Below are 14317 nucleotides of genomic sequence, written 5' to 3'. Positions count from 1 at the left end.
CACCTCCTAGAGTAATGAAAATAAAAACAAAAATAAACAATGGGACTTAATTAAATTTAAACGCTTTTGCACAGCAAAGGAAACCATAAACAAGACAAAAAGACAACCCTCAGAATGGGAGAAAATATTTGCAAATGAAAGAACAAGTAAAGGATTAATCTTCAAAATATACAAGCAGCTCTTGGAGCTCAATGTCAAAAAAACAAACAATCCAATTAAAAAATGGGCAGAAGACCTAAATAGACATTTCACCAAGGAAGACATACAGATAGCCAAGAGACACATGAAAAGATGCTCAACATCACTAAGTATTAGAGAAATGCACATCAAAACTACAATGAGGTATCACCTCAAGCAGGTCAGAATGGCCGTTATCAAAAAATCTAGAAACAATAAATGCTGGAAAGGGTGTGGTGAAAATGGAACCCTCCTGCATTGTAGATGGGAATGTAAATTAATGCAACCACTATGGAAAACAGTATGGAGGTTCCTTAAAAAACTAAAAGTAGAACTACCATATGACCCAGCAATCCTACTACTGGGCATATACCCTGAGAAAACCATAATTCAAAAAGAGACATGTACCACAACGTTCATTGCAGCACTATTTACAATAGCCAGGACATGGAAGCATCCTAAATGTCCATCAACAGATGAATGGATAAAGAAGATATGGCACATATATACAATGGAATATTACTCAACCATAAGAAGAAATGAAATTGAGTTATTTGTAGTGAGGTAGATGGACCTAGAGTCTGTCATACAGAGTGAAGTAAGTCAGAAAGAGAAAAACAAATACCGTATGCTAACACATATATATGGAATCTAAGAAAAAAAAATGGTACTGATGAACCTAGTGGCAGGGCAGGACTGAAGAAGTAGACATGGAGAATGGACTTGAGGACACGGGGTGGGAGGGCGAAGCTGGGACCAAGTGAGAGTAGCATCAACATATATAGACTACTGAATGTAAAATAGTTGGCTGGTGGGAAGCAGCAGAATAGTACAGGGAGATTGGTTTGGTGCTTTGCAATGACCTAGAGGGGTGGGATAGGGAGGATGGGAGGGAGGCTCAAGAGGGAGAGGATATATGGGGACATGTGTATGCATATGACTGATTCGCTTTGTTGTGCAACAGAAACTAACACAGTATTGTGAAGCAATTATACTCCAATAAAGATCTATTAAAAAATGAAAAACTGTAATGCTTAAAGAGTTAGAGAAAATTTTGGGGAATTAAAGCTTGGGAAAGAGTTTTAAAGGAAGAGTTTGTTGTTGACAACAAAGTTATGATCCATAAGATGAAAAATTGATAAATTGAACTTCATCAAAATTCAAAACTTTTATTCCATGAAAGACCTCAGTATAAGGATAAACAAGCTCGAGTGGAAGAATATACTTGCAAACCATATATCCCACAAAGGACTAGTATCTATAATATATAAAGAACTCACCAAAACTCAGAAATAATCTAATTAGAAAATGAGCAAAAGACACAAAGAAATATTTCCCCAGAAATGATATACAGTTTGCAAATAAGCTCATGGAAAGATGTTCAACGTCATTAGCCATTAGGAAGAGGCAAATTAAAACCACAATGAGGTATCACTATACAAGTCTCAGAATGGCTTAAAAAAAAGTGACACCACCATATGCTGGTAAGGATGAAGAGAAACTAGATTATTCATACATTGCCAGTGGTCATGTAAAATATTACAGCCACTCTGGAAAAGTTTGATAGTTTTTTTTTAAAAAATGCAGCTACTGTATATCCCATGCTCCATGGGGGATGTTGTACTTCTGGACAAATTTCCCAGAGATGAAAATTTATGTTCACTCAGAAACATGTTAATGAATATTTATGCAGTTTGGGGCTGTTATAGCCCCAAACTGGAAACAACCCATATGTTCTTCCCTGGGTGAATGATTAAACAAGCTGTGAGACATCCATATCATGGCATACCACTCTGCAAGAAAAAGGAATAAACTACTGATATACAACAACCTGGATGAATCTTCAGAGAATTATGCTGAGTAATCCCCCAAAGTTACATAAATTATGATTCCATTTATATGACATTCCTTAAATAACAAATTTGTAGAAATGGAAAACATTAGTACTTGTCAGAGATTAGGGTTGGGGGTGAGAGGGAGGTAAGTGTGGTTATAAAAGGACACCATAAGAGATCCTTGTGATGATGAAAATATTTTGTGTCTTGACCGAATCAATGTCAGTATCTTGGTTAGTACATTGTACCTTAGTGTTACAATATGTTACCATTGGGGAAAACTGGGTAAATTACATCTCTCTAGATTATTTTTTATAACTAAATGTGAATCTACAAGTATTTCAAAATCAAAATGGTTAATTAAAAATTACATAATCTGATAATTCCAAGGCATTCAGACTCAACTAATCCTGAACTAGGGGCTATCAGTCATCATATCATTTAATTCACATTAACAGCAAGCTGTAATTAATATTCTACTTTTGAGGATAACATTGGTGTTCAGAAAAATTAAATGAGTTTTCTAAGGTTATGTCTTTATTATAAGGGGTACTTAAAAAATTTTTAAGATAGGTAGATAAAAGTCACAGCCAAAACCTCCACAACCATCTCAGTTAGAGTGATTTTTCTCTAAGCTTCAGTCCTAAACAAACTCCTGGTTGGTGTCCCCACTTCTCATTTTAGTGTCCTTTAATTTCTTCTTTATCCTGAAGTTACTAATCTTTCAAAAATATAAGCTTACTTTTCTCATTCCTTTGCCCTGTGGCATATTTTATTATTGCTCAGAAATAATTTCTGCCCCTTTCTCCTAGGGTTTCCTTGTGGGAGGATTTTGTTTTTGACTGTTGTGATCAGGCTTAGCCATGTGAATTGTTTTGGACTATGAGATGTGAGTAGAAGCTACATGTGCCACTTCTGAAGAAACTTTTAAGAGTTTTTGAAGGACTTTGTCATCACTCTTTTTCCTTGGCCATATGGGTTACAAGGCTTCTCCTTCAGCTGTGGTCCTGGATTGAAGGAGATATGGAGCCATAAAATAGACATTTCATGTGAGCCCAAAAATATGCCATTGTTTTGATATTCAGTAGCACTTTGGGGCTTGTTTGTTATTATAGCAGAACATTGCTTAGGCTGTCTGACACATGGGCTACCATCTCTGATAGGTTCCCTGTGCACTTAGGATAGAGTCCTTAACAACCTTCAAGATGCTATGTAATCTGGCCTCAGCCAACTCCACTGTCCTTATCTCCAACCACATTTCTTACCCCTAAAGATCTCAAAACGCATGGAACACACTTGTTTATTTAATACATTCACCATGATATTCCTGTTGTGAGAAACACTCCTTCTTTCATCATGAGTCAAAATTATTAATTCTTTAGGGTTCAGGTTAATTATCATTTCCTCAGGAAGTGTTCATGACTACCTTAAATGTAAATTATGTCTCTCCTTTACACAATCACAATTCTCTGTTTTCTAGAGTATTCTTCAAATACCTTTTCTGCTATAAAATAAGTGAACTCAGGAAATTGTGAGGTAGTTGCATTGCTATTGTCATTATGCTAAAGAGAAAACCAGGGAACAGATTGTGATGAGGACTTGACTGAGATTAGGGCTTGCTTGAGGTTTATTTTCTCAAATTTGTCGGACTGTATTTCTGGGAAAATATGCATATTGAGTTAAGAATTTATATATTATGTACTTGAAGCCTAATTAATAAATATTAAATACATTTCATTGAAGCACTAATAATTCATTCAGTTTTGAAAATTGAACATTGAATTTCTAAGAAATTACCATATAAATAATTAAATCTAATCTTAGCTCAGTAGTAATAGGATGAGTTCCATGCTCCAGAATCCATATTTCTATTAAAAATAAAATTGGAATCAAGGCCAGCCAAGTCTTGAAATTTTGAATCTCAAAATATCCACTAGTTCCAGGGAGTATGTGGTCACAGAAGCACAGGATTTGTAATTATTGCATTATTATCATAATCTGTCTTCTTCACTTGACTGTAAACTCTACAGGGACAGAGGCCATGGTTGTATCATTGTCTCCACAGTGCCAAGGACAGTACCTGACATAGTGTGGAGGCTTAAATAGAACGACGGTAAAGTTTTCTTTTTTGTAGAAATACACTATCCACCTAAATTATCATGTGCAATTGAGTAGTGGTAATATTTCCATAAAAATACTCAATAATAGCTCTACCTATGAACACCTAAAACCACAGGGTGCTTGGTATTTGTTTAGGAAGATATATTCTCCATTATTTTTATGAAGGTTATTCTCTAGGTTGACATTTGGTTTGAGCCAGTAATAGCTACTATTTATTGCATACATTATATGTTAGGCACTGTTGAAAAGTATAATATATTTTATATTATTTAATCTTTACAGTAATCTTGCAACAATTATTTTTCTGTTTGATAGATTGACAAACAAACAACCAAACAACCTCATGACCAGAGAAATTAAGTGGTTTGCCTAAAGCCACATTAGGTATCAAGTGGTACAGACTTAGGAAATCAGCTCTGTCCAAGTCCAGTATCCTCAACCCTACAATGCCTGCCTCCCCAGAGCTCCAGGGCCAGTCTCTTCATGTCTGGTATAGACTTCTGACTGATCATTTTGGAAGGTTATACGTTTCTTATGCTTTCCTCATTCAATGCTAAATTGAAACAAGAGATTACATCTGCTTTTTTTTTTTTTTTTTTTTTTTTTTTTTTTTCTTTTTGCGGTATGCGGGCCTCTCACTGTTGTGGCCTCTCCCGTTGCGGAGCACAGGCTCCGGATGCGCAGGCCCAGCGGCCATGGCTCACGGGCCCAGCCGCTCCGCGGCATATGGGATCCTCCCAGACCGGGGCACGAACCCGTATCCCCTGCATCGGCAGGCGGACTCTCAACCACTGCGCCACCAGGGAGGCCCTTACATCTGCTTTTTAGTTTAATTTCACTGCACAATGATAAAACTAGAAGTTTAATGATCTTGAAAATGCTAATATTTCATGATAAGGAGCCTATATGGACAGTGTACTTGATACCTTAATTGATACTTTTATCTTATGTGAATATAAAACAGCCAACGTCATTGTGTAAACTACCTTCTTCTGTGTAACTTGACAGGATCAATATTCTCTGGGATTCTAAGTTTCAAAGACAACTAAACAATGAGAAGTTGATAAGTGAGGTGCATTGTTATCACTGAGAAACTCACATTTTATTAGGTCTTTTTCTTGTTAAAAAATGCAGATGGGGACATTTTTAAAGGGGTGATACAAGGTGTCTTAGGATGGGTCAATAAATGAAAACAGACTACGTGGAGTGACTAACTAAACTTCCATTGATTGGTACTCTCTACTTCTACTAGGAATCCTATCTAGTTTTAGAGAAATGTTCATGTAATTATGTCAGCATTCTTACAAAATGCTTTGATTTGCAATTTATTTTAAAGCATTCCCTCCAAAAATATCATTGTCAGAATACTAATGTCGTAATCCCATTTTCTGCACAAAGATAGACAATAAGAGTCTTCTAGAAGTGCTACTCTAGCAACAGACAATCTACAAAACATCATGGCATTGATGTTAGTGCTAACAGGGGTGGGCAAAAGGCAGAAATATTCAGTCCCTCTCTCTTTACAGAATTCCTGGGAACAAGAAGAATAATATTTAAGGACTCTTTCAAATGCCATTTAATGGAGAAATTATGTCATCCATTCCAGCTATATTTATTGAAAATAATATTATCTTTATAAAGGACTAACATTTATTACTCATATACTTTGTGTTAGGCACTGTGTTTGGTACTTTACTTTTGATTTTGTTTAATTTCACAGTAACCCTATAAGTTAGGGTTATATCTAACCCTATAAGATATGATTGACTCCATTTTACAGTTGAGGAAATTTATGATTTTTAAAGATATCAGTGTCTAAAATCACCCTCCTGGCAAATAATAGAGCCAGAAGGTGAAGTAAGGGTTTCTAACTTCAACTTCTAAATTTCTTCCTACCTAGTGCCTATTATGTGCAGAAGCTTTTGCCAGGCATGCAAGTAACAGCTCCCAAATCGAATGGTTACCAGAATTCCTGGGGTGCTTGTAAGGCATACAGATTCCTTGAAGACATCTTGAGAGTTCTGATCCATAGGTCTGGAATGGACTCCCAGAGCAAAGTATCTTCAGCAAGCATCCTAGGGGTTTCTGATTAGCCAATTCAGAATAACTTCCAGGATGTAAAGGGATATATAAAAGGATTCTACACTCTAGGTAATTTGATTGTTGCAAAGAATCTAAGCCGCTGACGATGGGAATATACATTCTGAATATATCTCCTTCTATAATTCCACACAGTAGACTTTATAAATTCTTGATCAATCAGGAAAACAAAGACATTTATTTGGATAATTATTACTTGTGTTTTTCAAGATGAGACAAAAGCAAAATTGTTTCAAATGAGTATTCACATAAATCTTTGTACACATTTTAAACTCCAAAGTATACAAATTCTCTGTGTAAATTTTAACTTACTTAAGCATGTTAAATAGCCATATATGATACCATGATTACTGTCATATAATCCCAATAGCAAATGTTCTCATAGGATTTAGTGGAAAGGGTTCCGGTTTTATGGTTTTCTTCTATGTCTTTATTCATCTGTTTTTTATTTTACTCAATATCTATGTATCCATCTGTTCTGGATTTCCTGAAGCAATCTTGTTATCTCTATGAGGATATTTACTATGAAAATAATACTTAATACTTATTTAAAGTTCTTAGACCAGTCACTTGTTTTAAGCACTTTAAATATATTAATTCATTTGATCCTCAAAATATCTCTACAAGATAGCTCCTGTTATTATGATCCCCATTTTACACGTAAGGGAACTGAGGCAAAGAGTGACTAAGCGTATACCAGTGATCTTTGCTGCATTTAAAAAGTTGCAGTATCCGCATGTGCAAGAAAAATCATGAAATATCCTATTTCCACCTGGGAACAATAATTTTCTAGGTTCTTCAGCACTGGAGTCCAACCGAGGAAATTATTTGTTTACCGAGCTACAGTGTAACTCCCTGGAATATAGCTCCCATAAAGCAGTGGCTCAACATTCTACATTATGTACTTATTAACGTGGGCATTGTGCAAGGGTTTGTTTTCACGGGAAAGAGGCAACATTTAGTATCTACAGTGAAATTAAGCCAAATTAGCAATGCTCATAAAATCAAGAAATTCTCAGTAGAATTCTCATCAAGGTGTTTACGCACGATGAGTTGTATTATTTTCTTTGTGGAATTTTATGTATGATAAGTATGCATAGAGACATGGGATGTGTAGATGATCATTATTACTGTGGCTAACGTTTATAGAGCAATTACTATCTGCTCGGCACTGTGCAAATGTTTTTCGTGGATTATTCCAATTAATCCTGGCACATATCTTGATAAGTAGTTTCTTTATTCCAATTTTACAGATAAAAACAATTCTAGAGGTATAATTAACATGCCTAAGGTCTAATGAAAGAATTGGTGTTTGAATGTAGATGTCTAACTTCAGAGACTGCCTTCTTAATCACCAAACTCAGACTGAAACCCAGGTCCACAGATGGACCCAAATATTGAATATTGGCCATTGGTGAGTAACTACCTTCCCTCTTCCCCCAAAGAAATCACCTACACAACTACAGGAAATGGAAATTTGTCTTTATACTAGTTTAGGTGAAACATAATAGATGGACTTTTTAACTGACCACAGTTAGAACTGTAACATTTTAAAAAGCTCATGTAATTTTAAGCAGTGCTGATATTTGGATTTAATTCACAAAACATTTTTAAGCACCCACCAAATGTCCAGAGCTATGCTTAGTGTTAGATTTACAAAATTTTATAAGATGAGGTGGCAGATCTAGGGAACTTAAGAGTTCCACAAGGCTGAGAGGGTTTGTCTGAGACTTGGACACCAGATGGTATGTCCTATAAGCACAGAATCAACAAGTGCTATGAGTCCAGGATGAGAATCATTAGTTCTGCTGCATTGAAAATGAACCTAGGACGTTTTCACAGTGGAGATATTATTCAGAGTGGAGTTTTAGAGCTGTGTGGATAGAATTTCACCAGATGGACAAATATGTGGAGGAAGAAATGTGTGGTATAATTGGGAATGGTTTGTGTGATGATGTGGTGAGTGGGGGCAGTGAGCCTAAAGAGGGCACACTGGGCTCTCTGGATTATAAAGGAACCAGAGTGCCTTCCCAAAGAGTTTGGATTTTATTCTGTAGGCAGAAAAAATTGTTGTGATCAAGGAGTTATCACTTTTAGGTATGCGTGTCAGATATGATTAGGGCAGTAGTGATGGAGCCAGAAGGGAACAGCTGTGGAGCCGAGGTGGCAGACCTTTGTCCAAGGCACTGAGCACAGAAGGAGGAGGAATAGGTTTGGGGAAGATTAGTTTGATTTTATATTATGGAATTTGAGGTGCATGCAGGCCACCCAGGTGAGAGATGTTTGATTGGCAGTAGGAAGTGCACGTGATAGGCTGGAACCAGAGGAGAGCCCCTGAGCCATGCCTGGGAGTTGCAAGTCCAGATGCCTGGGAAGCAGCATCCCAGTGCTGCTTTGTGTTGCTCAGATTGCAGCTGGATTAAATATTCAGTTCTACTTGTCACCTTTAGAAGGAAACCTGGAAGATCCCCCAAAGGCAGCTAGATGATGAAGAATCTGGATTCTACCTTACCTGAGATACCCTTAGTCTGGAAAAGAGAATGCAAAGAGAGAATGATAAATTTCTTTAACTGTTAGCAGGGTTTCGGGAGACAGATATATAGGTAGAAAAATGCAGCTCAAAGTCAGTGGTTCCCTCTCACTAGAAGACAGCACAGGGAGCGGAGGCCAGTCAGCTGCCTGGGCTTTCTGCAGTTGGACAGAGTGGAAGAAAAACCATTACAGTTGGGTATGGGGAAGGCAGCTGCCACCAGAGGGCAGCCACACTTGGAGAACCCCAGCCGGCCAAACCAAGCAGCTGTACCTGAGGGTTTTGTCGGGGAAATGCACAGTGTGGTCACAGATCACCAACACGTGGGTGGGTAGGAGGGTAAGTCAGAATTTAGAGCCTGCAGGTTCCCAGGGTAGCAGGTAATTTGATTCATTTACCTGGCCATTCAGATTTAACCGGTTAATTTCTCTAAATAGACTTTTGAATTTCCTTTCTCTTGTAAGGAAAGTTGCCCACTCTTTCCAGAACACTGTACACTCAGACTAGATTGAGGTAGTAGCTTCCTTTGTATCTGAAGAGGCTGCAGTGATCTCAGTCACAGACAACTTATGAGTTTAAGAAAATATTAAACAGTAATGGTGGAGCCTGAAAGATTGATACAGACTCTACCAGTGCAGAGATATTTGTGGATCTTAGTAGTAGCTACTCTTTCTGGAGTGTGACAAGAGATAATAGGGGTTTAACTCTTTAAATCACACTATGACAATGCTGCAAACTGTGTGATGCTATTTTATTTAACAAATGAGCAAACCAAACCTCAGAGAGACTATCTACCAGATCCAAGGTATCGCAACCAGAAAATAGCAGGACTAAGATTTGAGCCCAGATGTGTTTTGCTCAAAAGACCCTGTTTTATGTTCTGCACAAGGTCTTTATTCTGCTCTCAAAACTTCTTCCAAGAACATCATGGACAAGGCAGGAAGGAGATATGAAAATGCATCCAGGAAAGCATTTGGGATGTCCTGATGTTCTCCAGCTTTGGCCCCAGAGCAATGAAAACTTTCTCTGAAGGGAGATAGTGCCAACTCTCTGACCTTTAACAGAAGGAATTTGTGCCATGACTGATATTTAGGTGCTGCCATAGTTCATCTTGATCTGCTTGGCAATTAAACCACGTATTTTCCCATGCAATTAAACCACTTTGCATGTGATTTTTTTTTTTTTTGGCGGTACGCAGTCCTCTCACTGTTATGGCCTCTCCCGTTGCGGAGCACAGGCTCCGGACGCACAGGCTCAGCGGCCATGGCTCATGGGCCCAGCCGCTCCACGGCATGTGGGATCTTCCCGGACCGGGGCATGAACCTGCATCCCCTGCATCGGCAGGTGGGCTCTCAACCACTGCGCCACCAGGGAAGCCCTGCATGTGATTTTTAATAAACCAAGTCATCTCCAGTGAGGGGAGGAAGGAGCTCTCTGGATATCAGGACTAAGAGCTAAGTCCCTATGGAGGAGAAAATAGATTAAATCCTCCTCTCAGGAAAAAAGATGGAGCAGAATCTATCCTCTGCCCTCAGCTGGCTTGATGACCTGCACCTTACACCACTCAGGGGAATTTGGGAGGGAAACAGACAAAGCTTATGGCCCTTTGACGACTTGAGAGGGAGCATTGCACTGGAGTCAGGAGATGCCACTGGAGCTCCTCATTTTTCAATTTGGAAGCCACTCTTTCGTAGTAATAATAATGATCCCAGTCATAACAGACACCATATCAAAGTTAAATGTAAAGAACATATCCTTTCTATAGTATTGAACTAATGTTAAAGGCGTGATGCTCTCAGTTGAAAACAACCATTTGAAACAGCAATAATAACAAGAAAATAAGCATGTTTTGAGATTCTTCCTTTCCACCCTGTCAGGCACCCCTGCTTGGTGCTGTTTCGGTACATGAGCACAACGGCATATGCAGCTCTTTACTTGGTATAAATGTTTTGGAAGCTGGCATTGCTAAGCTATGGCCAATTTCAAATGCAAAAATATACTTCCCCTGGAAAACATGCTTGCTACAACCTTCATGCCACCTTCGACTATTTGTGTAGTTCCTAAGTGGAATATGTTTGGTTTATGCAAAGCTGAAGGAAAAGGAAGACGGAACAAATATCCAAAAGCACGTTGCTATGTCTTCTCTCTGTATCTTCAAACAATCACACATTTACTCATAAGAGATGCTGAACAAGGTCATCAGATCTAGAGGACACTATATTTTTCGAGTTGATGATATATTGATCATATTTTCCTTCACAGAGACTGCCTTTTTGAAAAGTAGGAAGTTATGTATTTTTTATTTAAACTCCATGTACATGGCTATGATTTATTTGTATTTTATTAATTAGTTTACACATATGAGTTGTGTACTGAGTGTCACTTCTATGTCAGGCATAGTGGTGGCCAACAGATTCTGATTAGAATCCACTTAGAGTCTTAAGCCCTAGCATATTGCGGTTTTATTGTTCACAATTAGAATTTTATGGTACTTTTCTTGGACCCTTTCTTTTGATGCACTGTATTAGTTTCCTATTGCTGCTGTAACAAATTTCAACACATTTTATGACTTATAACAACACAAACTTATTATCTCACAGTCCTCCCAATTAGAGTTACTGAAATCCAGGTGTCAGCAAGGATGTGTTCCTCCTTTCCGCACTACGCAGACAGGGGTCCATACAGCGTTGTTCTGGACTCCCATCCTAACTTAAAGGGAAACTTTCACAATGTCCGGAGCCCTTGATGTCCTGCAGGTGAAGGAGGAGGATGTCCTCAAATTCCTTGCAGCAGGAACCCACTTAGGTGGCACCAACTTTGACTTCCAAATGGAACAGTACATCTACAACAGGAAAATTGATGGCATCTACATCATAAATCTGAAGAGAACCTGGGAGAAGCTTCTGTTGGAAGCTCGTGCCATTGAATTCCCAGCTGATGTCAGTGTCGTATCCTCCAGGAATACTGGCCAGCAAGCTGTGCTGAAGTTTGCTGCTGTCCCTAGAGCCACTCCTATTGCTGGCCATTTCACTCCTGGACCCTTCACTAACCAGATCCAGGCAGCCTTCCGGGAGCCAAGACTTCTGGTGGTTACTGATCCCAGGGCTGACTACTAGCCTCTCACAGAGGCCTCTTATGTTAACCTGCCTACCGTTACTCTGTGTAACACAGACTCTCTGCTGTGCTATGTGGACATTGCCATCCTGTGCAACAACAAGGGAGCTCACTCGGGTCTGATGTGGTGGATGCTCGCCTGGGAAGTTCTACACATGCATGGGACCATCTCCTGTGAACACCCATGGCAGGTCATGCCTGATCTCTACTTCTACAGAGATCCTGAAGAGATTGAAAAGGAATAACAGGTAGAAGCTGGGAAAGCTGTGGCCAAGGAGGAATTTCAGGGTGAATGGACCACTCCTGAGTTCACTGCTACTCAACCTGAGGTGGCGGACTGGTCCGAAGGTGTGCAGGTGCCCTCTGTGCCTACTCAGCAGTTCCCCATTGAAGACTGGTCTGCAGCTCCCACTGCTCAGGCCACTGAATGGGTAGGAACAACCACTGAGTCATCTTAAGCTGTTCTTCCACAAACTCTTCAAATGGAAATAGGTTGACGGAAAACAAACAGTTTCTTAAAAAAAAAAGAAAGAAAAGAATGTTTCCTCTGGAGGTTCTAGGAGAGAATCAAGTCCTTGCATTCTCTTTGCTGATGGTCTCTTCCCTCATTTTCAAATCCAACAGGGTAGCATCTTCAAATCTCTCTATTTCTCTCCTCTCTGTCTCTCTCTCCCCCTCCCCCCCCACCTCTGCCTCTGTCTTCACATTTTCTCTGACTCTCTTGCTTCCCTCTTATAAGCAGCCTTATGATTACATTGGGTCCACCCAGATAATCCAGGGTAATAATCTTGCCAAATCACATTTGCAGTCTCTTGAGCATGTAAGGCAACATCTACACAGGTTGTGGGGACTACGATATAGACTCTGTGTGTGTGTGGTGTTCGGGGTGGGGGGGCGTTATCCCACCTACCACATTCGCATATTGAACTCATCTCCTAGTTAAAATTCCTCTGCTTACACTGTTCTGTGTACTTTAAAAAATGAAGTGTTTTTGAAACATTTTCCCCAAAAATGACATGAAGAAATTTACACCCTTTTTGGGTCTTCACATAGAATGTAGCACCAATCCTCTGGATACCAGGGCAGATCTTCTAAAGGAAGTGAATTTCTAGGTGTTGCAGAAGGAAACTGTTCACTGGGTCCAAATTTTCTTAGCACAGCACCCCCAAAAGTTCAGTTTCTCTAGCTAAAGGTAAAAGCTCTCTGAATTCTACTGGATGGTACTCTGGGGAATATTTTTGTGTGCTGAACACAGTTAAAATTATAATTCTTCTATTGCATTTATGCATATTAAAATAGAAAAACAACTTAATATTTTGACTCTTAATAAGTTTTCCCCAAAAGGAGATCATTACTCACAGTTCACACAGTGTGAAAGACATGAATGTGTGCCTTGGCAGCCTGAGATTTACTGTGACTCTATTTCTGTACTGAATACAAATTCATTTAAAAATATATTCATTCCCCTATTCTCCCTGCATTGAGGTTTACGAATGAATAAATGGCGGGTTAGCAGTTCTAAGAATATGAATGAATAAATGGTGGGTTAGCAGTTCTAAGAATGCTGGGGCAGGGTCATAAGGACTTATGCCTCCTGGAAAGATCCTTTGGGGCAAGAGAGGTCTATTAGCCCATTCCATGTTTCCCAAGCTGAGGGAGAGGCTAGAGGGCCACATTCTGAGCTGAGAGGTTTTGAAACTTTGCTTTCCTTGGCCCTACAAAGCGTAAGCTTTCTGATATTTCTCTCTCTTAAGCTATTTAATGAGGAGGAAGAGAGACATTTCCCCCAGTATTGAGTGGAAAGGAAGAGTAGATGAGAAGGTATGGCTGGAGGATTTCTAAACCCACAACTACACCCCAGTTTACTCCAAAGATGGAGACACTATAGCATGAATAGCTGAAGTAGGATTTTGCTCTTCATTGAAGGTATTTTCTGCAAAGTTTTGGAAGAGTTATGAACTAGTGGGAAGAAACCACATATATAGGCCTTGACACACACACACACACATATATAGATTAATAAGTTCCTGTTTTAATTAGCCAGTGATACAGTGCCATATTATGAATAAACTGGCCATCAAGGATGAAGGAGTGGAGTGAGGAAGAGGTTTCCTGGGCCTCAGAGACTCTGATAGGAGCCCAAAGCTGTTGATACTAGTGTTTGTGCAAGAAACGGTTTCATGAGACCAAGAGAACTCAACTCTTGCTGTGGCGTAGTCCTATAAGCTTATATTATCATTCAGGAAGCATATACCTTACATTTGACAGAAGGTTTTCAAACATCAGGACATCCGTGTTCTTGATCCAAATTCAGTGTCAGCAAAGACTGAGTCATCGCCTCTCACTGGCAGTTGTTGCTTTACTTTATAATACCTTTTATATTAGTTATCTTTTGGGGGCAACATGATGAACTTCAGATCTTTTATTGGCTTAGTGTTTT

General features: G+C 39.1%; 1 pseudogene across 1 annotated transcript; it reads left to right on the top strand.

Annotated features, from left to right (window-relative positions):
* Positions 1-11460: 11460 nt before the first annotated feature.
* Positions 11461-12335, top strand: LOC309815378 (small ribosomal subunit protein uS2-like; annotated as a pseudogene). Its single transcript has one exon. The product of its transcript is annotated as a small ribosomal subunit protein uS2-like (transcript).
* The last annotated feature ends 1982 nt before the right edge of the window (positions 12336-14317 follow it).

Source organism: Mesoplodon mirus, assembly GCF_964341445.2.
Source record: "Mesoplodon mirus genome assembly, chromosome: 14".
NCBI classification, from domain to species: domain Eukaryota; kingdom Metazoa; phylum Chordata; class Mammalia; order Artiodactyla; family Ziphiidae; genus Mesoplodon; species Mesoplodon mirus.
This window is presented reverse-complemented; position numbering and strand designations above follow the sequence as displayed.